This window comes from Podarcis liolepis (genome assembly GCF_965112155.1).
Source record: "Podarcis liolepis genome assembly, chromosome: 5".
NCBI classification, from domain to species: domain Eukaryota; kingdom Metazoa; phylum Chordata; class Lepidosauria; order Squamata; family Lacertidae; genus Podarcis; species Podarcis liolepis.
The window spans coordinates 4156611-4181900 of record NC_139556.1 but is presented as its reverse complement, the minus strand read 5'-3'; the positions used below and the strand labels follow the sequence as shown (position 1 = coordinate 4181900).

Here is a 25290-nt window from a genome sequence, read left to right as displayed (position 1 = left end):
GCGAGGGTGAAATGGGGAAGCAGGGTGGGAGAGAAACCATGTGAGCCACTTGGGCTGCTTTGGAGGAAAGGGAAATAGAAACAAAACAAATAAATAAGTTTTTCTGCTGAGAATCTAGAGCCTATTCTAACTAGGCCTTCCATGTCAGAATGGACACTGAGAGAAGAGGCTTGTCTGAATCCCCACCAGGAATTGAGAGATACGAGCAAATGCGTTCTTTTCCTTGGTTGCAAATCCACCCTGTTCCACACATCCACTCTGTTGCTCAACTCACAAATTCACTCTGTCATTCAACTGCAAAATAAAAAAAATTCCTTCCAGTAGCACCTTAGAGACCAACTAAGTTTGTTATTGGTATGAGCTTTCGTGTGCATGCACAATTCTTCAGATACACACTGCAAAGTCGAGCAAAAATCAAAGGTGTCTGCCACCATCTACAAGCGATGTTTTGCCCAATTATCTGATGTCCCCCTCTCCTTTCTGCTAGTGCTGGAGAAGCCCCTTCCCCACCCTGCCTAGCCCAAATAGTGCCCCACAGTGCCCTCCTGGTAGACTCAGGTGCAAATTCATAGGTGTCCTAGTCCACCCCTTCACTTTCACCATCCCTACTCCAAGGTGCACACCAGAGCAAATGGCAAACAGACAAGAAGTTTTTCAATCTCTCTTCTCAACTTTGTGCAAGATCACTAAACAGCCAAACACATCTTCATTTCACCCACACAGATTGAAATGTATGCACAGTGCTGGCAAGCTCACCCTCACCTTTCTTCTCTCTACACAGATGGAAGGAAAAAAGATACACAGGAGGCGTGTCAGAGGGACAGGAAGGGACATTTGCTTTTAAGCAGGATAATAATGGTCCCCCCATTCTTCTGTGCAACTATGAATACTGAGCCTAGCCAGAATGATAACTAGAACAATCTTAGGGGTCACATCGTCATGGAAACAAGTTTCCACTAATGAGCTCTCCAAGAAACCAGTGATTAAAAACGGCAAACATTGACTCATAACACAAATGTACAAGGAGCAGTCAAAAAAAATGTTTTAAACATTGCAAACAAGCATGCTAACCTTTCCCCTAGAATAATAATAATAATAATAATAATAATAATAATAATACAGCGACATACCTGGCTCACTTCCTTCTTTTTTAGTTTCTTCAGCTGCATGCTCTCCCCACACCCAAGAATGAGGCAGGTAAGCTGACACCAGAAGTTTCCTAGGACAGCTGAAAAACCGATGTCCAGAAATACAGAACAAATCTTCTCTAGCGCCTTGTTTTCTAGTCAGTGGTTCTTTCTAACAGAAGAAGAGAAAAGAGACACTCCTTGTCTATTTCTGATTGTGGCAATGCTGCCAAAATCTGTTTTAGGACCAAAAATGTGGTGAAATACATACTCTGTTCTCCTTGACATTTTCTTCCCTGTTTTAAACTTAGGCCACTTCCAGATTGTTGCCAGTTTGCAAGTGGGATGCAATCTTATTGAGGTTGTGTAATTAAAGTAGATTTGTTCACTCTTGCACAACAAACCTACTTCTAAAAAGGGACAGGAATTTTTTGCAGTAAGGAAAGCAAAGGGAAATCCTCTGGAAAGTGTGGTATAGCAATTGTTTGATACAACACCATATAACCTTGCTGCAAACACATCAGAATAAACGCTCAATAGGCAGATCTGGAAGCAATGCCCTGGAGGAAGAAAACAGGTGGAGAAAAACTCTCTTTTATCAGATGTTCAATTCTTCTGCCACACTTTTCAATCATCCCACTGAAGTTACTATTAGCCTCACAGTAGAAAACACGCTGTTTTATGCAGCAGAGTTAACAGGAGCTTGAAGGTAGATTGCGGTCAAGGCATGGAAACAAGGGTTGAACTCTCCGTATCCCTACTCTAATCAAATAGTGTAGCCCTCACAACTCACAAACAAAAACCTCCACCAAATCTAATCAGAGGCAACAACAAAGACAGATCTGGTTCCATAAACACTGAAATCAAAGCATTTTCAAATCCAAGTCTTATTGAAACTGGCCATCAGGTGAAGCCACCAAGAAATTTTACCTCCAACAATGAGCCAGCAAATTTGCTGTCTCAGTTTTGAATGCACTGCAGTCTGCAAGGTTAAGTGAGGTATATTCCACAGAGTCCTCCAGGAGGGAGAGAGAGACTGGTATCTGGTAGCAATATCCCAGTTAAGAACGCTGGCTTGAGGACCACAGCGCCGCAGCCATCAGGTAGAGAGAATCCCGGAATTGGAATCTTCAAAAACCCGCTGAGCCGGAAGCATGAACAGAAGTATAATCCTATGCATGTTTAATCTGACTCAAGTCTCACTATGCTCAATGTGGCTTACTTCATGATCATCGTATTTTGGAAGGCAGTCTGGGCAGCCATGATATTTCAGCCTAACCTTCTCCACTGAGAGTGATGGTTACCCATCTTCCTGTTCTCATATATGACTCACCTCCCTATACAGCTGTGAATCCAATTAGATGTGATGTGGCACCTTAGAAGAATCTTTTTCCTTGGATGGGGGGAGTCCTGCGAGGTCAGGACAATTTGTGTCAGAGCTGCAGTGCATAGGAAAGGGGTACACCCTCCCCTATACAACACTGCCCTGATCCAAGTCGTCCCCCCATCCAAGTCCCCCCACAAAAAACCCTATTGGCCATGGAAGGGAATATTAAGGGATTTATGATGCCAGGATCTCCCCCATCTTGTCTACTTTTTGAACTCCTTTTCCCATCTCTTATATACTGTTTCTCTTCCACCTCTCCACCACCACTTCCCCTGAAAGCAAGAGGTGCTCTCTTAGAGAAAACAAATACATGAAATGATTAAAATAAAATGTTCCAGGATCTTTCTACTCAACAAACCAGGGGAGATTGTTTGATTGGGATTAAACAACAAACAAAACACCCCAGCCATCTCTCTCAGAAGTGTTGTATTATTTTATAAACAGAGAGAAGCCAGTGCGTATATATAATGGAGAGTTATACTGATGTCAACTAGTGATCAGGAAAACTAAGAGGTTAATCTGGCTTCCAAAACATCACAGCACCACCTCACTGTAAAAACATCATTTCATTCAGCCTTCACCAACCCTGGCATAATTTGGACTACAGCTTCTACCAGTCTCAGCTCCCACATTTGCGAGGTCTGAAACACCTGCAGGGTACCAGGCTGGCAAAGCCCGATCTACCTGATATTACCCTGGCAGAAGGCCACAGTGCCCAAGCTCCCGGGATCCTTCCTAGCGTTATCCAACTGCCCAGCTAAGAGGTGAACCAATGAGCACAAAGGCAAACCTTGCCATTTGCAGCCATGATCCCCAAATCCTCCTCTCTTCCTCACTTGCACTGGGGACATTTATTTCCAATCTTTACTTTGAAGCGCATTCAAGATGCACAGATGTTTCGTACAATTCAAATAACTTCAACACCCAATGCTTTCCTCCCCCTGCGGCCCCAGCTGGCTGGGGCTGATGGGAGTTGTAGGGCAAGCCATCTGGGAGGCCGGGGGGGGGGGGTGGCTGCTGCTTGTGTCTGGGTTCAGGCTGTTGTACCCTGCCCCACAAACCGCCTGCCCAAACAATATTTCTGACTAAGGACAGGGGTGTCCCAAGATATTTTGGTACCCGAGGTGGAAACCAAAAGGCACCACCCTCCCTGCCAGGGAAGAAGGGGTGACTGAAGATCTACATCAGGAACAAGCATAAAATAAAGATCTACATGGTGATCCTCTGCAGTGGCGTAGCGTGGGGGGTGCAGGGGGGGCCAGCCGCACCGGGCACAACATCTGGGGGTTAGGGTTAGGGGGCGCAAACCCACGGGTTAGGGGGCGCAAACCCACGGGTTAGGGGGCGCAAACCCACGGGTTAGGGGGCACAAATTACTTGCCTTGCCCCGGGTGCTGACAACCCACGCTATGCCACTGACCCTCTGGATCCTGCCTCCTGAAGCAGTTGTTCCACCTTACCTAATGGGCAGGCGGGCCCTGCCTTAGGGGCAGCCCAGTTTCCAAAGAAGCTGCCACCCTCGCCATCCCCTTTTCGCCCGCTAGTCCAGCTGCGCGCCCTCTCCGTCCTCCGACTTCTGCCCCGCGCCCCGCCACGCAAAACCGAGTGGGCCGCCTTCTGGCCAGCGAAACTTCGCCCTCGCCTCGAACAGCATCGAAGCGAAGCCGCGCAAGCGCTAAGCTGCCCACGGAACCTCCTCGATCCTGGACGGGGGGAGCGGAGCCGGCCTGGTCTCAAGGGGGATCCCGCGCTCCTCTCGGGTGCACCCTGCTTCGGGTGGAGCCTGGGGCGCTCGCTTCCCGCCTCGGAAACCCGAAGCCCCGTCTCCCCAGCAAGGGTTGGCGCACGCATAGGAACGCACGGGAGCTGCGCAGAGGATCTCCCTGCGCCCGGGGCGCGCGCGCTTGGTGTGTTCTTGTTGTTTTAAAAAATAGACGCGCGAGCGATCCAGAACCGGAGGCCAGAAAGAGGCAAGCCTTCCTTGCGCGGAGTTAAGTTGGATTCAGTTGCTTCCGTTTGCCAACCAAAGCAGCAAACTCACCGGGAACCGGAGCGTGGCCAAGGGACGTAGAGCCACGCAAAACCAGAATCGCGCCGTGGGCGCCCGTTTGGGGAACGTTTGCATTGGATTACCGCGCACCTGAACAGGTGACGCTTGGAAGACCCCCCCCCCCCGCGATGCCGGCGTTACAGGAATAAGTGAGCCGTTTCCAGCCTGATCCTTCCTTGGAAGCCAGTCCCATCGAGGTCAATAGGCTTCCTCGGAGGAGGCGGCACCGCTCTGCGCGCTTGCCCCGGAGCGAGTCCATTCGGGTCTCAAGCCAGACTTTACATCCGAGTAAACCCGCCCAGGTGCACCGAGAAGTAAAAGGTATGTCCACGATCGCTAGCTTCGGAGGAAGAGGGCTGCCTGGGAAGAGCGGGTCTCGGAGCTCACGGCGCCCGGAGCAGCTCGGTCTCTGCGCCCCCCGCCTCCGCGCCCGAGGGTGGGACGGCAGCGCCCGAAGTTGGCCGCGTGGCTGGGAAGCGCCGAGGCTCCGGAGAGCGGAGCCCCCTTTGCAGAAGCGACTCGACCGGCTCCTTTTGCTCGGAAGCCAGCTCCGGAGAGCAGCTTCCCGGGGACGGGGAGGAAGAGAGGGGGGAGCCGGGGTGGCGAAGGGGCGCCTCACTCACCTGCCAGGCGAGCAGGGGAAAGGGCTGGAGCCGAGAGCGCCATCGCCCGGGGCAGCGCCGGGCGCCCTCCTTCCTGGCTTGCCGCTTCCCGGGGCGCGGATCAGGGAGCGCCCCACATCCTGGCCGGGCGAAGGCTGCGCTTCTTGCCCGCTCCTCCGCCGGGCTGGGCTCCGGCTCCGGGGAGGGAGGGAGGAGGGCGGCGGCGGCGGCGAAGAGCAGGCGGGCGGGCGGGCGGGCTCGCTGGCGCCTGCTCGCAGGTCGACCCCGCCGGCGCGCTTAAGAAGCGGCGGAGGGGGCGCAGCCGCGCCGCGCGCCCTGCGCAGGGCTGGCGAGGCACGAGCAGCTCCTCCCCGGCAGAGGTCGGCGGGGCGAGGTCGGAAGGAGCTGAACTCAACGGGGCGCCAAGCAGCGGGCGGCGTCACCGGGGGGGGGGGAATCCTCCCGGCGGAACCCCGCGCGATCCGTTGCTGAGGAAGCGCGGGCAGGATCGGGCTGCGCTCTCAGCCTGTTTACTCGCGAGCAAGCCCCACTGCCTTCGATGGGACGCGCCGTCTACTAGCAAACATTGCTTCTTCTAGGTAGTAAGTCCCACCGAACTCATGTTGGGCTTTCCAGTAGCCTCTGGTTTTATGGGCTATTGCAAAAGCCCTGCAGTCACACACTCATTCCCAAGCAGGTGTGCGTCGAAATTTGCTGTTTCATAGAATCCTCTCCTAGGCAAAAGAGCACGGAAGAGAGAGAGAAATGCTACAGTCAAAGCACCATGGGATTCAGTGGCGTAGCGTGGGCTACCTCTGCCCGGGGCGGCACAGAGGGATTCCATTGCATTGGCTGAAGTTCTGGGCATCTTCACTTGAAAATTTGAAAGCAATGGAGCCGGAGCAGATGGTTTGTGTTAAAGAACTTAGTAAAATTCTGAGGGAACCAGTGAATTCCAAAGGCCATTGGGTAGTATTTGCTTTCCTTGTGTCCCTTAGGCTACATCTGATTACTTCCTTGAAAACAGTTCTCATAAGACATGATGTCACACTTCAGATGGATGGATGGATAGACAGACAGATATACATAAATTATACTGCCTGTTTTATGGCCTGGTTTGCAAAGTTAATTATAATTGTACTTGCCAAAGAAACAATATGGAGGCCAACTGAAACAGGAAGACAGGACGTGAGTTTCCATGTGGGTTTTGAAAAAAGGATAAGATCTTCGTTCACTTAATTACAACAACAATGGTTCCAGACACTTTACAGTGTCATAGCAAGCCTTGACATGGGGTGTCATTCTCTTCCCCCTCCCCCTAATATTACCCTGGTGTTTTTTTTAAAAAAAATGGCTAATGGTAAATATTTCAGATGAAGTCATTCCTTTTAAAAGAATGTTTTTAATTTTTTTTACTAAATCACCAGGATAAATCCCATTTTAGAAGCCTTACATTTACAGCATAGAACTCTTGTTTTCAAGACTTGTTTCCCTTGCTGTATATCCCCCCCCCCCATTTCCTCCAAGGAGCTCAAGGCAGCATATATGGGGGGGGGGGAGAACCTGTGACCCTCAAGATGGCTGAACTACAACTCTCTTCCTCTTTGTCCACTGGCCAGGCTGGCTGGCGCTGATGGGAGTTGTAGTTCAGCAACACCTGGAGGGCCACCACTGGCATACTTCCATTATATTCTTGCAACAGTCTTCTGAACAAGGTTTGCCTGACAAAGAGTGACTGAGTTTAATGGCTGAGTTGGCACTTCCCTGTCCTTGCACTCCAAGTTTGGCTTTGATTTTGCATATGGATGGTATTATATTGCCATCCTTATATGGCTTTGTATGTCATGGCCTAGGTGTTCAAATTAAAGAAGGGCAGGGAGAAGCCCACCTCCTTCTCAAATCACAAGCACCCTGTCAGAAGGAGCAGGAGATTCAGGGAGGCAGACAAAGAAGGCATCTGAGGCTGCCCCTACTCTGAGCTTAATTGTTCTCTCTTTACCACCTTCCCTTACCAGGTTATAGGACTATCTTCCGCTTCCCCGTGGCTGGTGTCATTTGTTTTGGTGAATCTATTTGATTCTTTTTTTAAAAAAATGTTGTCAGCTGCTTAGATGATTCTTGTTGAAAAGTGGGATGGCAATCAAATAAGTTGTAGTAATACTGTAGTTTGCACAGAACTCCTTACAAACTCTGATCCCCCCATTAAAACTTGATGCAGGAAAAGTGGTAGCTTTTTCTTTTGTTTTCTTTTTAGGACCAATGAAATATCACAAAGTAGCCTGGAAGCTTTTTCGTTCGTTAGAAAATTGCTTCAGGCCAGATGTTAAGGCAAAATTTAAAAAAGTTTAAGGGGATCAGAGCAGAAGATGGTACACTCTAGGAGTGCTTTTCAAACATGCAGTCTTCAGAAAACACGAGTCGTGTCATCTGCTGTGGAACCCCCAGGTTCTTACCCTGGGACTCTAGCAAATTCAGATCATGTGGGGCTCAGGGTATCACCATTGTCCTGTATAAACTGAGAATTTGCCCAGGAAGGAACCCCAAACCCCTGTATCTCCATAAGGCAGGACAGGGAGTGTAAGCGTGCTGAATAATCTGTCTTTCTGAAAAGCTTTCCTAGCATTATCAGTTTTCTCATTTAACCCTTATGCAAGCTTCTGGGGAACTTCAGGGTTTCCCCTAGAACATAAAAAGCCATGTTTCTAAGGGAAGTAATACCTGTTGCAGGACAAGCCACATTCTTGCCTGTATCAACCTGGCTGAGAGAAAGCAAATTGCTAATCAAGGCTACGTTACTATGGTAGAGGAGGAGAGCTTGGATTTTTGTCTGTGGCACCATATGACCAAACAGGCCTCAATTAGTGCCTGAAGCGAACCTAGCAAATGTGAAAAGCATTTGTTCTGAGGATACGGCAAAGACGCGTCCTCTGAATAGCATCTCCTAGGAGCAGAATGACGCAGGCAGCAGTTTCTGGTGTCAACGCTGCGAGCCAGCAGCCTTTGCTTAGGGGCAGGTTAATATAAAACGAAGCGAAATTGCAGCAAGCTACGCTGAGTCCATAGGCTAGGGTGGGGTATAAATGTTACCAGATACCGTATTTTTCGCTCTATAACACGCACCAGACCCTAGTTTTTAGAGGAAGAAAACAAGAAAAAAATATTCTAAATGAAATAGTGGATATATGATTTTTGTGGTTCATGCTGTGGCCACAGACATGTGATCTGACAGTGAGTTTGGAGTAGCGCAATGCAAAAATCCTGAGGATCCATGTGGATCCATGCTTTGTAACCACGGAGGAGGGAAGGAAGGGGAACCATGGATCCTCTGCTCACGACTGCAGCAGATCTCCCCCGCCACCCGTAGGCATTCACTCCATAACACGCACAGACATTTCCCCTTACTTTCTAGGAGGAAAAAAGTGAGTGTTATGGTGCAAAAAATACGGTAATTTGTAGTTTTATCCACCTAAGCCCAAACATTGTCACTGCAAACAGAAACACTAGGGCAGATGGGAATAAATATCAGTCCTGTTTAATAAAAGAGCCAGGAGAGCGTCATATGAGAGGTAAATGCCACAAGGGCATTTAAGTTGCCAGTTAATCAGAAAAAAAGAACCTGAACTGCTCTGTGCTTAACAGCAGCTTGAAGTATGGAAGTCAATAGGTAAAGCGCTGGTGATAAACATTTTCACCTGCCAATATCTACACAGGTGCAGGGCCCAGTAAAAAAAGTTGGCAACCTTAGGAATATTTAAAGATCTCAGTTTAAATGCCTATTTCATGCAAGACCTGGAAATAGATAATTAGAAAGGACACAGAAAAATGGAAAAGGATTTTTTTTTTTGTATAATCAAGATTCTTGTTACCTGATACCTTCTTGTTGCAATGAAACATGAATGAAGACAAAAATGCAGAATGGATCCTGCTCTCTTCCTCACAACTGCTCTCACTAGGTGCTAGGATGCTCTGAGAAGCTGTGTCTTAATTTTTCACCCTTACATCACAGTTGGCACAAGACAGGATACTACCTGAGGTGACCAGAACCACTGCTCTTCCTCTTCTCCTTTCAAGAGTTTTACTGCTGCTAATGCAGCAGAAATTTGGACATGCTATTTGTCTCCCCCTCCTCTCTGCCTTGCTTTGTGAAAGGGGGTCGTCCTTCCTTAGAAAAAGGCGTTTGGGGCACGCTGCCCCAGGAGAGTGTCTGTGCCGCTGCTTTTTCATGGTGGCTAGAAATGACCCTTTACATTTAGGGTGTGTGTGTGTGTGTGTGTGTGTGTGTGTACACACACACACCTCCCTCTCAGCAGCCTCATTTGCAATACATGGCTAAAAACACTTGCCCACCTTTTCATTTTTAGTTACTTATTTTCAGTATTTGTTTTGGCTTTCAGTGGGGTTTCAAGTTGGCTACAGAATAGAATCACAGAATTGTAGAGTTGGACGGGACCACAAGGATCATCTGTGCAGTTCAGGAATCTCTTACTCAGCATGGGAGCAGCGGCTGAGACCCGGGTCAGGGAGGAGGAGGCTGCGGAGGAAGCCGAGCTGGGATTGCTGCGGGTGGAGCAGTGGCGCCTCCACTTGGCACTCCTGGCACTGGCTCTGCCAACAGCAGGGGGCCATGGCCTGCAGGCAACAGCAGGGTGTGCAAGGGCAACCCCTAGCTCTCCCAGCACGGGTGCCTGCCACCCCTGTGGCTCACCACCACCACCACCCATGTACAGCCCAGCCTGGCCGAGGGGGGGGGGGAGTGCCATCACCACCCTCTGAGGAGAGAAGAAGAGGACGGTGGGAAAGCACCCCAAGGGGGAAATGCCCCCTCAGCATGCGCCTCCACCCCAGCTGCTCAGTTCACGGAGGGGGGGGGGATGCAACACTTAGAATCATAGAATCATAGAGTTGGAAGAGACCACAAGGGCCATCGAGTCCAACCCCCTGCCAAGCAGGAAACACCATCAGAGCACTCCTGACATATGGTTGTCAAGCCTCTGCTTAAAGACCTCCAAAGTAGGAGACTCCACCACACTCCTTGGCAGCAAATTCCACTGTCAAACAGCTCTTACTGTCAGGAAGTTCTTCCTAATGTTTAGGTGGAATCTTCTTTCTTGTAGTTTGGATCCATTGCTCCATGTCCGCTTCTCTGGAGCAGCAGAAAACAACCTTTCTCCCTCCTCTATGTGACCTCCTTTTATATATTTGAACATGGCTATCATATCACCCCTTAACCTCCTCTTCTCCAGGCTAAACTTGCCCAGCTCCCTTAGCCGTTCCTCATAAGGCATCGTTTCCAGGCCTTTGACCATTTTGGTTGCCCTCCTCTGGACACATTCCAGTTTTTCAGTGTCCTTCTTGAACTGTGGTGCCCAGAACTGGACACAGTACTCCAGGTGAGGTCTGACCAGAGCAGAATACAGTGGCACTATTACTTCCCTTGATCTAGATGCTATACTCCTATTGATGCAGCCCAGAATTGCATTGGCTTTTTTAGCTGCCGCGTCACACTGTTGGCTCATGTCAAGTTTGTGGTCAACCAAGACTCCTAGATCCTTTTCACATGTACTGCTCTCAAGCCAGGTGTCACCCATCTTGTATTTGTGCCTCTCGTTTTTTTTGCCCAAGTGCAATACTTTACATTTCTCCCTGCTAAAGTTCATCTTGTTTGTTTTGGCCCAGTTCTCTAATCTGTCAAGGTCGTTTTGAAGTGTGATCCTGTCCTCTGGGGTGTTAGCCACCCCTCCCAGTTTGGTGTCATCTGCAAATTTGATCAGGATGCCCTTGAGTCCATCATCCAAGTCGTTGATAAAGATGTTGAATAAGACCGGGCCCAAGACAGAACCCTGTGGCACCCCACTAGTCACTCTTCTACTTGCCCCACCCTGGGTGCCAGCAGCCCGCAGAACACCACTGCATGGCAACAGCCAGAAAGGAGGAAGAACAGCCAGGATTTTCTCTCTAGGAACCCACAAGTTTGCTCTTTTTGTGCAAAGCCTTGGCTTGGGGTTACGTGTTTGCTGGGTCAGAAAGTGACCAATAAGCATTTATCGAGAAATGCATGTTCTGTTTCTCCTTCTCCAAACATGGGGAATCTCTGTAGGCACTTTGGGAGAACATATGATGATTCATTCTATTACCCTGGTGGGGAATGGTGCCACATCTAAATGAGGCTGGCTCTGCTTAATAATGTAATCTGCTGTATTCAAAAGCATAAAGCCAGCCCTGCAAACCATTAGTTCCCCCTCTGCTTTGCAATGGCCAGCTGCTGAAAGCAGAGCAGAGAATCCAGAAAAGTGTTCTGTGTAACTACTAATTCCCACTGCTTACAGATAGATGACCCACCCATGGGCTTTTACTGCTCAACACTTGTGAACCAATAAAGGAACATAAATTCCAAATGAACTGTTATTCAGTCCTACTAATTCACAGCAAATGTCAATTAACAGAAATCCCTCTAAGAAGCTTTTACCAGCCTCCTGCTGGTTTTCAAGCTATTAGCAGGCCGTTTACACATTGTTATCTCTTTCTTTCTCTCATTCAAAAAACCACATGTGCAGCTGTGATCCTAAGCATGTTCACTCAGCAGTAAGTGTCCCTGAAATTAATAACACTTATGCTTTCACAAGGAACACGGGTGGCGCTGTGGTGTAAACCACAGAGCCTAGGGCTTGCCATTCGGAAGGTCGGCAGTTCAAATCCCTGCGACAGGATGAGCTCCCATTGCTCCCAACTCCTGCCAACCTAGCAGTTCAAAAGCACATCAAGTGCAAGTAGATAAATAGGTACCGCTCTGGCAGGAAGGTAAACGGCGTTTCCGTGCGCTGCTCTGGTTTGCCAGAAGCGGCTTAGTCATGCTGGCCACATGACGCAGAAGCTGTCTGAGGACAAACACTGGCTCACTTGGCTTTTAGAGCGAGATGAGAGCGCAGCCCCAGAGTCATCTGCAACTGGACCTAACAGTCAGGGGTACCTTTACCTTTTCCTTTTATGCTTTCACAAATGTGTCTAGCACTGCAGCCTCCAAAATTAACAAATCTTAGCTAACGTAATGTAAAATGCTCAAGTTATCCTCATATCAGCTAGCCAGCCCTGAAGAGACATATTTTGTAGTATTTTAGGAGGACTAGATTTTTTCTCTCTCTTGGAAAGTGTAGAAGCACTGAAAAGGCATGACTGTCAGAACTGTAGACATTGTGCTACATTAGAGAATTCAGTGCTAAGAAACACAGAATTGTGGTTTTTTTGCAGAATATGAGCAACTCTGTACAAGAATATGAACAACTCTGTAGAATGGATATATAAAATGAATATGTACCATCAACTTTGAACAAGCAGCTCCATCTTTCATTTTTATGAGTTTAAAACACTATGATAGCATGCCTGCACTTCATTGTTTTGTGGTGCAAATAGAGCTAATAGAGCGTTTCTGTGTGCTGCTCTGGTTCGCCAGAAGCAGCTTAGTCGTGTTGGCCACATAACTCGGAAGCTGTATGCTGGCTGCCTTGGCCAATAAAGCGAGATGAGCGCCACAACCCCAGAGTCGGCCACAACTGGACCTAATGGTCAGGGGTCCCTTTACCTTTTACATATTGTCAAAGAAAAAGAGTAAATTCTATCAAAACCTCTTTCCTTCTGAAGTGCTGAAGGTGTCATCCTCATACAGAATCATAGCATTGTAGAGCTGGAAGGGACCTGGAGATAAGAGCTCCACATCATCATCAATTAGCAGGACACTGAGAATGGAAAACAGGAGGAATCTCCTTGCAATTCTAATAGGAAATGAGTGTTCAGTTTATTTTGTCCCCAAATGGGGACAAAACCATTGAGTTTGAAATGCATTGCTCTTGCCATCCATGGACAAGAGCTTTGCATAGCAAACCTTAGAAACAGTCCATCTGAAGAGTCACTCAAAAGAACTTTAATCCATACCCCAGGCTCATACATTACTATATGTATATAAAAAATATACCGTATTTTTCGTCCCATAGGACGCTCTGTCCCACAGGACGCGCCTAGTTTTTTTGGGGGGGGGGGAATAAAGGAATTTTCCCCCTTTATTCCCCCCCAAACCAGGTCGGGGAACAGTGGGATGGCGGTGCTGCGCCTCCCCGCTGTCCCCCAAGCTTGTGGGGCTGGCCGATGTCTGCCCGAAGCACGGGGCGCTCTGCTTCAGCACTGCAGATATCTGCCCAGGCTGCGGATATCTGCCCGGCGTGTGGGGCGCTCTGCTTCAGGGTGCCCTGCGCGCCGGGCGGCAGGCTGCTATCCACAGCGTGGGGAGCCCTGCGGGAACTCCCGTGGGCTCCCCAGGCTTGCTGATAGCTTCCTGAAGCCTGGAGAGCGAGAGGGGTCGGTGCGCACCAACCCCTCTCGCTCTCCAAGCTTCAGCGAAAGCCTGTATTCGCCTCATAGGACGCACACAGATTTCCCCTTCATTTTTGGAGGGGAAAAAGTGTGTCCTATAGGGTGAAAAATACGGTAGTTCCAGGTGATAGCAGATATTCTATAATTGCAAAGCCTACTCTTGCCTGTTCCTTTTTGGAAGCCCCTGCTTCCATTCCTGCTTCCCTTCTGCTTGTCCTGTCCTTATCAGGGGTCACAACTGATCTGTCAGTGGAACTCCTGAATTCCAGAATGTTTGTGACAGGTAAATAACCCAGCTAACCAGTGCCAGCCGTTCTTTGAGAGAGGAGGTTCCCACCATGTAAACCACACATAGACAAGGTGTACGAAAGATGCAGCGAGTTCAGAAGCGCCACTGTCTGCAGTGAATTAAGGGCCAAACTGCTGACTGTGAATGAAGAGAAGCCCGAACTCAGGTGGTTTGGACAGGGCGCCCACCACAGGGCCTTGAAGGAATGCCAACAAAGGCATTCCAATAATAAAAAAGTCAAGGAGATGACTCAGAGGCCAAGCCTTGTAGCTGAAAGCCAGACTACACATATCAGTTTCAAGGAGAAACAGCAGTTCTCTCTAGGCAGACATCTAAAAGATGGCCACAGCCCAGCACATTTGGCACAGTTCACGGCTGCAGCCTTTGAGGGCAGCTGTGACTTCTGCAAGGGATTATCTGCCCAAGGCAAGTGGTGGGTCTTTGCTGGAGAGGGTGATGACGGAAGTAATTTATGTTTTTGGCATGGTGAAAAATAAGTGGAGAAAAGAGGTAGCGCTTTCTGGATGTGCAAAACAACAACCTCCATTTCTATAACTGCCTCTTTGCAGGCAACACACGGTAAAAAGTATGGATGTCATCATTTGCCAACCACAGTGTGAATTTTACAGCTGGTAGTATACAGTCAGACCTGGAGCTTCCATGAAATCTGGGCGTATCTTTACTCCCTTCTCCAACTACAGGTCATTTCTTGACAGGGGGAGGAATGCTTCCGAGGGCCCAGTAGCTCTGAGGATCACAGGTGGTAATGAATCCATAACACACTGGCTGACTTCCAGCTACTGGTTCTTAGCATCTGTCTGTCTCAAGAGACAATGGAGTGCACCTTCAGCAGCACCAAACTGACCTCCCTGGGGCACAAGCTTGGGCAGGGTGTATGGAGCTCCTGGGCTGCCCAGACAACAAAACTCCTCTCTCTGCCTTGTTGATGTGGTCCAAAGGAAAGCAGAGCAAGACATTTGGCACCAGCTTGGCTGCAGGCATATAGAACGCCATCCAGCCACCTTCGGGATTCCACTCCAGATTTGTGGGATGTTTACTCCTTAGTCTTTTCTTCTCCTGAAGATATCACGCAGGGCAACAGAGGTTTGGGATCAGAGTTTTCCATCTCCTAGATTGGCAACCTTCCCAGGTTGATATATACCAATGACTTTATACCACTGTCAGAAGTAGTGCAAAGCAGATGGTGTATGTTTTGGAAATCATAGCTCACCCAAAATTTTGTTAGAATAGGTGGAGAGATAGTGAAGCAATTCTATAGTAAAGACAACCAAGTCAACTGTGAGATAAAGCATAATATTGTGAGTCTGGGGTGGGAAACTGTGTGCCCCCTCTAATCCCTGGATCTAATTTTTGGAGTAGCCAGGCTAGCCTGGTAAAGTCATAGCCTGGGTGTTTAGCAGGGGAAAAGGAAAGAGCCTCCACCTCAGGCTCAGGTTGCAAATATGCGTAGATAAACCACGTATCCTAAAGACACCACAGTCTCCGCTTTGTCTCATTCCAAAAGGAAACACGGAGCCTGAGTAAGTGCCTGGAAACCATGGAATCTCACATCACTCAGAGATTGGGGTGGCGTGCAAAAGTTAAACACCCCTAATTTCTTAGACAAATTAAATTGATAGGGAGCAATTAAACATCTCACTCTCCTGATTTTTCCATCAGCACAAGCATTTCTGCTTGATAGATGGCATGGGGCCCCCCTCTCCCCTCACTTTTCTGGGGCATCCTCTGACCTGCCAGGTTGGAATTGGGGGTGCAAGGGAGGGTGAAAACCTCATTGTGCTAGTGGAGCCCTAGAGGTGGCTTTGCCAAGCATACTAGATTAGCTGAATTTATTTATACTACAGTTGTACCTTGGTTCTCGAACGTAATCCGTTCCGGAAGTCTGTTCGACTCCCAAAACCATTCAAAAACCAAGGTGTAGCTTCCAGTTGGCTGCAGGAGCTTCTTCCACTCAGTGGAATGTCCGATGCTCGTCGGACATTCGGCTTCTGAAAAACATTCAAAAACCAGAACACTTACTTCTGGGTTTTGGGCATCCGGGAGCCAAAATCGAACCAAGGGGTTTGAGAACCAAGGTATGACTGTATTTATTTACACACCTGGCTCTTCTTTTCTGTAATATGTGACAGTATTAGTCAGGGCGTCTGCTTGGGCAGTAATTCCTGATGTGAAAATATGGCTATTCTGAACATAAGAGGCTGTTATGGAGGGAAAGGCCACTGATTCATGTAGCCTAATATTCTCTCCTCTGATTTCTCAGCTCTGTTACCTGAAATCCTTTAAGATGGGGACCGTGCTACAAACCACATAAAAAACATTCTCCCTGTCTTTATGGGTTTTCTCTGAGTGGGAGTGTCGCAAATAAGAACAAGGGTCCACATTTCATCTGTGAAATGTAGGGTGCAATTTAGTAGCATAAAATGCTTGTGTGCATGTGTGTGTACTACAGAAAATGTAGTACACACACTTCTCGGGGGAGGGGAACAATCACACACCTGCTGCCTGTGATGCTTCTTGTCTCTCTACTAGGGAGACTGAGAGACATGTCAGTCCACTGATTTAGGATGGGGGTTGAGAGCAAACATGGCATGATGAAGCCTTGTGAAGTCCTTCGGTTGCAGCTGTGTGGAGCTTGTCTCATGCAAAACCAAGAATTTGATTCTTTATTTTCAGGGAAGAGGAATGGACTTTCCGTCTTTAATCAGTGAAGGTTTTCTTTTGATGCTGCTATAAATAAACAAGATTTCCCTTAATCTGATGTGTAATTCATCCAAATAATCTCTCGGTTGGGGCTTCACATTAATCCCTTTTATGGAGGAGGGTTGGGGGTATGTAGAAAGAGGCAGGGCGGGGAGAGAGAGGTTAAGCAAAGCCAAAATACGAATCCATGCCACAATGTTTTCTTCTGTAGGTGACTGCATGATAATAAAGACTAGTGTTTCTTTCCCCTTCAAAATTTAATTGAAAGGATTCCTTGCAGTTGATTCCTAAATGATAATAAGAGGATAGTGCTTTTTGTAGAAGAAACATGCTGAGTAAGAAAATCTTGTGTCACCAAGGGATTTCTCCACTGTAGAGCAATAAACTTCCCAAAGCTGGGTCAAGCGGTTTTTGAACCCAGAGTTTGAAGCGAGTTCTGCAGTTGCTTATGTTTATTCAGTCTCCATGGATCCCATCAGCACAAAGTAGACCAAAAACAAATGACAAAAAACAACAACCCTGTTGTAAACAGATCTCTTTCCCACAATGTTTTTCAGCCGGACAGATTTATCCTTGTGTTAGGGCTTCACGTAAACCAGTGACTGATAAAAATCCCTTGTGCATTAATGAGAAATTAAAACTTGGATACAATGCTGTGGCTTCCTAATTCACCAGTGGGGAAGCATCCTGGGTAGGGGGGAGAATTTCCTTAATGAAGTATTTTTCTTACAGGTTTGAGTATCAGTTACTCAGTTTGAGGGGGGCAGTACAAAACACAGGGTTTGTGGTACAAAACCATGCAAAACTATTGCAAACGTTTGGCAGCAGTTTGGAGTGAATAAGACAATGTTTGATATTTGGGTGTTAACTACAAACACCAGTTTGATGTATCAATTACTCAGTTTGGGGAGTGGTATAAAACGTGGGGTTTGAGGTACAATGAAATATAATGAATTGGGGGAAAATGCTGAAACCAGAAGCTTTTCTTTTAGGTATTTTAGGTCCAAAGATCCCGAAGGACCAGACGAAATTATTCACATACGCAACCACGGCTGCACGGATGCTGTTAGCTGAGAGATGGAAAGATGGCACAACTCTGACCAAGGAAGAGTGGCGGATAAAACTGATGAACTATGCAGGGTTGTCAAAACTTACAGGAAGAATTAGAAACCAGGAAGAGACCGACTTTAATGAATGGAGAAAGTTTATAATTTATTTTAAAAATTACTGTAAACACACACATTGGTAGCATTGACATAGAACGTGTAGCAAAAATTTGAACTATGGAGTGATAAAGGATTTATATATTTTAAAAATTAAGCTACAGAAGAAATGCAGAGGGGAAAATCATTAGATGAAGATCCACAAAGGGGGTGGGGGAGGAAAGTCAAAGGGGATTTTATATTTATTTACCGTATTTTTCGCACCATAGGACGCACTTTTTCCCTCCTAAAAAGCAAGGGAAAATGTGTGTGCGTCCTATGGAGCGAATGCAGGGGGGAGGCAGGCGGGAAAAGCTCTTGCGGGCTTTTCCACAGGAGGGAGAAGGGTGGCTGCATCAGTCCCTTCTCCTACCTCCCAGAAAAGCCAGGAGAAGCCACGATCTCTTTAAAGGGGTTGCGCGGCTTCTGCGGGCTTTTGCGAGAGGTGAGGGAATCCCCCACCTCCCAGGAAAGCCCGCAGAAGCCGTGCAGCCCTTTTAAAGTGCACGTGGCTTCTGCCAGTTTAACGGGAGGTGGGGGAATTCCCCCACTTCCCAGAAAAGCCAGGAGAAGCCGCGATCTCTTTAAAGGGGTTGCGTGGCTTCTGCGGGCTTTTGTGAGAGGTGAGGGAATCCACCCACCTCCCAGGAAAGCCAGGAAAGCCCTGTGCAGCGTCTCCTGGCAAGGAGAGGCTGCACAGGGCTAAAGGGGAAGCCAAAACAGCGAGCGGGATCCATCCCGCTCGCTGCCTTGCCTTCTTCCATAGCTGCGCGCAACCCCTCCAGCAGGGAGAGGTTGTGCGCAGCCTGTACGCTGCTCTTTGGGGCTGGGGGGGGGGAAGATTTTTTTTCTTGATTTCCCCCCCCCCAAAAAAAAACCTGGGTGCGCCCTATGGTCCAGTGCACCCTATGGTGCGAAAAAATACGGTATTTTTTATTCTGTTTTTATATTGTAAAATTGAAAATGCAAAATTAAAATAAAATAAAATAATTTAAGAAATCATTTAAAATACCCCAAAATGTGGGGTTTGAGGTACAAAATGGCACAAAATGAGTGAAAAACTTTGGCATCTGTTTAGAGGGGATCCCAAATTTGGGAGTTCATTGTCAATTAAAGGTCTGAGGTGGTGTGGCTTTGACCACCATTGCTCTCCTGGCTTCCCAAGACAGTGGGTCCCTGGCCAAGAGGGAGAGAGGAGGTGCAAGGAGCTTGGCCTGGTGCAGTGCATGGTGGTGGGAGCTTCAGATTGGAGCAGTGGTCTTCCACCAGTGCCATCTCACTGGCTGCTAGTGACTTAGGGAGTCCGTGTTCTGCCTTGAGATGCCTTTCTAATGGTGTGGTCCAACTCAGAAAGGTGAGGACCTTCTCAGAATCACCCTGGTTCACCTCATAATTTGTGTACCTACAGAGCTGGTTCACTGGGCTCTCATCCCCTTTGATGCAACAGCACTACCCACAAACACATGTGGTTGCACATAGGTTTCGCTGGTATCAAGCAGAACTTTAAAGTTAAAGAATAGCCAAAGAGTGGCTATGTATATCTTAAGAAAGCAAAGGCGAGAGAGTTGGTCCAGCTGCCTCCTCGTTTTAAAGATCAACTGGCCTGTAAAGATGAGCCAGTGACTCAGTGGTGTTCTAAAAAGAGCCACAAGGGAAGAGCACCTCCACTCCTTTCTTTGAGGAAGGTCTTCTGCTCTCCCTCTGCCTGCTCATTATGGATGCAGATGTTCATCCAGAAGCCACCAAACCGGATCGAACCCCAAGTATTCCAGTGTAATTTGTGGGTTGGACTGTAAAGATTTTCATCCTTTCAGCATGATTATGTGGGCAATGAAGTCACGGAAATATTCAACTGAATAATAAAAACATACCACATTTGTGAAAAAGATACTTACTGTGTGCCATGTGTTCAGGAAGTCAAGTAACCTTGTTTTTATTAAAAATTATTTTAAATTAAAAAGTATTTTCTGTTTTGATTTATACTGCCTTACCTATCACTTTTGTATCCAAAGAGAACAGGGTGATTTAGTTGGATGTTTTGGTTCCATAACCAATCCTGTATGTGTGCAGAATATTTATTTCAGTTAGTCATTTAAAAAATGGATACACCGTTTCTTCAAGGCTTGGCATGTCTTCCAATAAAACTTATTTTTTTAATGACAGTAGCAAGAGTTTAGACTACCTCTGGGCTCTTCCAAATGTCCCGTTTATTGAGCATTCATCTTGATTTGCTTGCATAAAGCTGAAACAGTGGTGAGCCTATGGCCAGTATTTATTGAACATTTGTTCCATTTTATTGTGGGGCACTTATACAACAATGAACATTCCTTTTGATTTGCTTGCAGGGTGTTTACACAGCTTTCCATTAATCATTCGTTTATCCCACACTTTTCAATGCCTTTCCCCTTCACTTTCCAAATCTCAACAATTCTTATTCATGTATTTATTGCATTTGTCATGCTTGAATTGCACAAACTTAAAATACTGCTAGGAGCATGAATCCCTCAATCAAAGTCGCCACAAGACAGTCTGGAGGCATGTTGTGTCACAGGCGACACCCCAAACCCAGTGAAATATTCAGAAGCAGCATAGATAAGTGGGTGGGGATTGTTTGTTTGTGTAGGAAGTTCAAGGAGAATTCGTTTTGAAGGTTGGATTTTGTGTGTGGAATATGAATTTCTCCTTACCTAAGCAATTTGCAGTGAATAGATTTCCAACAGGTATGGATGGCAGGTAAATGTGGCTTTTCTAAGTGCTAATCAAATCTAAACCATTTGGCCCAATTGTATAAATTAGGCCTGGAACACCAAAATCAAGAAAAATATTAGATATTTCTGTCTAGTATTTCCCCCTTACCTATCTTGTTTGTTTTGGCCCCCAAATATACTTTTTGGGTGCATCTAAAAATTCAGTGGAACAGAAAAGGGCTTGCTGTTTTTGTGAAAATCTATAGCGTAAGGAAGTCTTAGTGTAAGTGGATGCAATGTGAAATAAGAGTTTACTGCAAACTGAAGTTTTGTGCTGCCTGATTTGAATATTGGTGGAACCCCTTCCCAAAATGAAACAAACACAGAATTCTGCCTCTCCCCACTGCTTCCTTTCGTTATGGTAGCAGCTGCCCTTGTTTAGGAGGACACTCTACCCAGACAACACAACGCATGAACAGAGTGACAATGGACTCTCTTTGCAGGCCTCATCAGTTACCTGACTCCGCCAAGTGTAGGTGCTAGCCAAGCTTCTCCAAGTCCACTCTGCCCCACCACACCACAAGGGCTCTCTGATGTTATTTACTATTAATAAGCAAGAAAAGACTGTTTAATTAGTTGCTGTTTGGGCAGTATTATTCTCTAAGAAGAGTGGCGCTTGCGAGCATCCTTTCCACGAGATTCTATTTATGTAAGAGCGTGTGTGATACTTATTTGCAGGCCTACATTTGGAAATGTGGTTGGCTGGTTTTAAGTGCTGCAGCTGAAACTCATAGTTCTTCCTTCTGTGTGCTTCCCTGCCTTTGTGGCAAGCCAAGTTAAGAAAAGAAAAAACCTTAAGAGATACTCAAAATTGAGGCTCTGGGGAGTAGTGTTTATTTGCTAACTTCATCTTCTGCAGAGCAGTAGGGGGTCCTCCTCACAAAGTATTGCTTCCTTGTGTTGCTCCACCATGGCCAAGAGTACAAACAGATTTCAAAAAGCTGCTGCTAAAACACATATTGATTTTCTTGGCAGCAACTATTGTGATTTACGGCAGGCTCTGAAGACTCATAAGTTCAAGCAATGGGCAAGATCTGCTGTGTGGATAACAGACAGGAAATGTCTTTCCAGTCTTGGCTGAATTAGTAGAATGGGAAGCTTGTCCAACATTTCATATGCAGATATGTGTTTAGCTTTACTTGAGTTTAAAAAATCATGTAGTCTTTGCTCTAACAGGATGTCAAATTAGGACAGCACTGGTTGGCACTTTCAGCTTCAAATGCTCATTTGTGGAATTACGCCAGTGACTTTTGTCTGAGATGGTACGCCAACAATTTTTGTGCTATCTAGGATTTCATGTGCCGTTATCCATTTCCCTAACTTGGTGCCTCAGTCCTAATACTGTATATGGGAGGCGGGCATCCAGAGGGGACGACTTGGGCAATGCCACCCACCATTGCACTCAGTGTGTTTTGAATATATGCAGTTTGGACAATAGGCACGATCCCTGGAATGAATGTAAACCCTGTGTAAGTTGGGACTCAGCTAGACTGGTAAAGAAAAAGTGATTTATATGTGTTGTATGTGCAATATAACAGTGTGCCACCAGATAGAGATGTGGAGTCCCATTTTTCTCTACCTGTTTTCCTTGTTTAAATTTACAACGCTTTAAACTGAAAACGCTTCTTTGATGCGTCTAGATCCAGCCTTACTGTAAAGTTATTTATATCCACAGGTACTTCCTGACTTCTCTGCATTCTGGTAGGCACCCAATTTATGCCCACCAAAACCAAAACCAAAAATAACAATTTGAAGACAGTCTGTAAAGTGGAAATGCACATAGGAATGTGTCTCATAATAAAAGCAATTGGCAGCCCGCACATTAAGTGCACATGCTGAAGTACATTGTATTTACAGCTGTGTGGTTTCTGAAAGCAATGCTATCCAAGACAATGAGTAAGAAAAGCAGAAAACAGTATAAAAATAAAGGGACAGGCTTTGTGCATCCCTATTATTTGTTAATTTTGCTGTTGGCTTAGTTCATGTCTGAGCACAGCTGAAAGGCTGGGGTACTTTTACATGTTTCGTTAATTAATGAGCACACTACTGCGGTTTAAAACACTGAGTGCTAAACAAGGACTGCACTTAGAAAATCTTGGACAAAATTCACAGCAATGAGGAAGGAGAAAAAGTCAGGGCTACTGATGAAATAAATGGAAAGAAACTGTTGCTTGTGACAGATTCAAACCATGTTAGGTATGCTATGCAACAAATTCTAATTAATTTGGCCTGGAAATATTTAAGCAATGTGGCATGATAGAGCATAGAGCAAAGGAGATGCCAACAGCCCTTAATCTGCTGCTAAGTATTGTCTTCTCAGCACAGAATCATAGGATCATAGAATTGTAGAGTTGGAAGGGACCCCAAGGGTCATTTAGTCCAACCCCTGCAATTCAGGACTCTCAGCTAAAGCATCCGTGACAGATGGCCTTCCAACAGCAGGGTATACTGTTCTCCCACTGCACTTGCAGATTGGAACAGGTGCGTTTTGGCATTCAAAACAATGATAGATATTTTCATTAACAGGTAGGAATCGCTTAAATTGCTTTGGAATTGTAGTAGAGACTTTGACTTGAATACTGATGCCTCTTCCTCTGGATTCTCGGATATCTGCCTGTCAAACGGAATATCTACGTAGTCATGAAACATCCTTCAGTTGATTATTGAAATATGATTTATCCAGCCCTTTAGATATTTGAAGGTCTTATCTCCTCTCTGTCTCCTCTGTTCCAGGCTAAACATACCCAGCTCCTTCAACCATTCCTCATAAGGCTTGGTTTCCAGACCCTTGATCATCTTGATTGCCTTCCTCTGCACACCTTCCAGCTTGTCAATATGAACTTCACACAATTAATCCTTTACCAATTCCACCCCCTCATATTTACAATAGAATATTTGAATCTCCCTTCACCGTACAATAACTTCTTCATCACCATATCCACATAGTATACAATATAGTGGCATCGTTCCACACCCTGGAATGAGTCACTTGAGACAATTTTGCAAAAAAGTTTGGCTACCACTGGTCTAATCCTTTTTTTATTCCTTTTCCTTTTTAATAAATTCTTTAAAATCTAGGAATGAAGCAAGAGCAAAAAAGCAACACAGAAATTTGCTTACAACTGAACAAAAGTCAGCCGAAGTTGTTTCTGAATGGGAAATTGGAAGCAAACACATAACTGTTGCAAAAACTGGTGTTTGTGATTCAATAGGTGTCTGAACTTTCATATCAGAATATGTATTAAAACAATGACTCAGCAGAGTGTAGAAGGGATCCTGTAATAGCTGTTGCTCTGAAAGCATTAAAACAACAGAACGGCACTGGAGTTTCTGTCAAAAAAACAATATACTTTTCTTACAACTAAAAACACCATCTACAAGCAGTAGAATGAAGTGGTACAGCTTCTCCGGTCTTGGACATTTGAATTATTCTCCTGAAATCAAAACGCACACCATGTGGATGGAAAACTAGCATCTCAGAGGGAAGGATTCAGCGCACCCCTCTCTCCCAAATGCTATATTTTCTGTGATATATCGTGAATCATGATGTGTGTGTGCGTTCTATGTAAAAACTCGCGATGTGGGAAAAACTGTGAAGCCAGTCATCGTTTCTCTCAGGATTCCTTCTGCTCCGTTGCTCTGAACTATAAAACAACAGTTGTAGCAATATGTGAAGGTAAGTAAAAATGTATACATTTTAGACCCCCTAAGTCACACCAGGACATTGCCCTGTTCACCTCTTCATAGTTACATCCTTATTTCAGACATCGTGATATATCAGTATAGCATGGTATTTACCTGGTGATATATCACAATGTTAAAAGCCAGGCATCACTCAGGCCTCACACACATCATAATTTGTGCTATATTGCTAGGTCAAAAATTATGAAACCAAGACCATGATATGGGCTTCAAACCAGTTTTGGACGATATATCGATATATTGTCCAGCCCTAGTATCCAACTGGATGGTCCTAGGAAAGTTATCTGTGGTTTAATTCCAGCATTTGAAACTCGGGCACATTCTTTCTCTGAATATGGAGGTCATAGTGAGCTTCTCATGGCTAATAGCCCCATCTCCTCCGGTAACAGGTCATTGGTTTTAAAAGAGAGGGTTGTAAAATAACTCCTGTAAAGAGCAAGGGGTTGTTCCTTTGAGTCTCAACACAAGCCATCAGCTCCAAATGCCCTTTTAGAAAACAGGAAATGAACAAGTCTATACTTAAGCATCTGGCTCAGGAGACATTCACAGATTCCGGCCCAATGGAGCCGAGGAGAATCCTGTGTCTGTATGGAGGGCTTTCCTTGGACCAGAAAGCTCCCGGCAAGACTGTGATTATATATTTGGATAAGCTACAACAGGGAAGACCAACTCCCTATAGACTGCATTCTACTCACAGTATAAAAAGACTGGCAGTGATCTACCCATTGCCGTTGGTTGGACCAATTTTTTTGGATAGCCAAAGTTTTTGAGCTTTTTTTTAGGAAGTTAAAGTTTTGGAGCTTTTTCTTTCTATGAAACAAGATCACTGAGGGGCCAGAGATCTACTAGAATCTCCCAGGAACACCCCAAGATCTACCAGTAGATCGTGATCTACCTGTTGGACATGCCTGAGCTACAACAAGGATGTGTAAACTGGGAAAGAACAAAGTTCCATTCATGTAGTCAAATCTTAGAGAATGGGGAATCCAGCACCTGGGGAAACAGTACAATGTCTGTGGACTATCACACCCTCGGATTGACAACCAGTTTTACAATATTTTGAGGAGAAATAGCAATTTTCACTATTTCTATTGATACAGTA

At 46.1% G+C, this 25290-nt stretch overlaps 1 protein-coding gene across 12 annotated transcripts in view; it reads right to left on the bottom strand.

The window, feature by feature from the left end:
* Positions 1–25290, bottom strand: part of SHISAL1 (shisa like 1) — a 182072-nt gene that overhangs the window by 75154 nt on the left and 81628 nt on the right. For 3 of the 12 annotated variants that reach the window (XM_083503596.1, XM_083503610.1, XM_083503608.1), the window contains one exon: positions 1131–1299. The exons of 2 other annotated variants lie outside the window; for them this stretch is intronic. The gene's annotated coding sequence lies outside the window, so the exon portion shown is untranslated. Of the gene's footprint in view, positions 1–1130; positions 1300–2057; positions 2392–3974; positions 3993–5187; positions 6458–25290 lie in introns of those variants that run through there. 7 more of the 12 variants (XM_083503599.1, XM_083503595.1, XM_083503602.1 and 4 more) reach the window with 5 other exon arrangements.